This window comes from Egretta garzetta, unplaced genomic scaffold (assembly GCF_000687185.1).
Source record: "Egretta garzetta isolate BGI_Z169 unplaced genomic scaffold, ASM68718v1 scaffold69, whole genome shotgun sequence".
NCBI classification, from domain to species: Eukaryota; Metazoa; Chordata; class Aves; order Pelecaniformes; family Ardeidae; genus Egretta; species Egretta garzetta.
Genome location: NW_009260790.1, coordinates 2,422,373 through 2,423,262, shown reverse-complemented (window position 1 = coordinate 2,423,262; position 890 = coordinate 2,422,373). Strand labels below are relative to the sequence as shown.

Sequence of the window (890 nt, the reverse complement as noted above, 5' to 3'; positions counted from 1 at the left end):
AGGATACCGGTAGCGGGGCCCAAATCCTAATGCTCCCAGGGCCCGGGAGGGGGCATCCCCAGTGCCCCCCACCCCAGGGCCCTGATGGGGGGGTGCAGCCCAAATCCCAGCCCCCCACAAAGCTTGGGGGGTGTCAGGCCAAAGCCTGCCCCCCCTGTGCGGGAGCAGGGGGGGAATCTGCCTAAACCCCGGCCCTGTAGTGCTTTGGGGTGGGGGAGGGGGTGTCACACCCCCTGGCCAGGGTGTGGGGCGGCAGCACCCCGGCCCCGAAGGTGCCGCAGGGAGGGTGCAGAAAGCATCAGGGTACCCTGCAGCCCCCCCACCCCCAGCCCGGTTTCCCTTTTGAGGGTAAATTCGGTATAAACCCCCCCAAACTGCCTGGGTGCCGAGCTTAATGCTTCCTCTCCCGTTTGCCAGGGCTGGGTCCAGGCGAGACACAGGCGCCGTTGCACTGCAGAAAACACACATTAACTTTATTATGGCCGCCGCGGAGGAGGTACGAGAGCAGGTTCGTGTGGGGGGGGACGGGGGGTCCCTGGGGTGCAACACCCCCCCCAGGGGTCTTCCTTGCAAATGAAGCCACCGTCTCGTCCAGATGTGTCCCCGAGGAGAGTCCGACTTCAGCTTGGGGCGCAGAGAGGGCACCTCATCCCATTTATTGTTGTTCAGGGCCTTGTCGCTGCTTTTGGGGTGGGCAGGCAAGCCCCGCTCTCTGCCAGGGGTCTGAGGGGCCAAACCCCCATCGCAGCCTCCCCGCTGCCCCCCCCGCAGCTCTATATTTAAAAAATTGAGTTGCCATGACTACGCGGAGCAGCTCTCGCCAGCCCTTGGTGCCGCAGGGAGGGTGCAGAAAGCATCAGGGTACACTGCAGCCCCCCCACCCCCAGCCC

At 64.9% G+C, this 890-nt stretch overlaps 1 protein-coding gene across 1 annotated transcript in view; it reads right to left on the bottom strand.

The window, feature by feature from the left end:
• Window positions 1–890, bottom strand: part of MUL1 (mitochondrial E3 ubiquitin protein ligase 1) — a 6,549-nt gene that overhangs the window by 3,584 nt on the left and 2,075 nt on the right. The gene's annotated exons all lie outside the window — the stretch shown is intronic.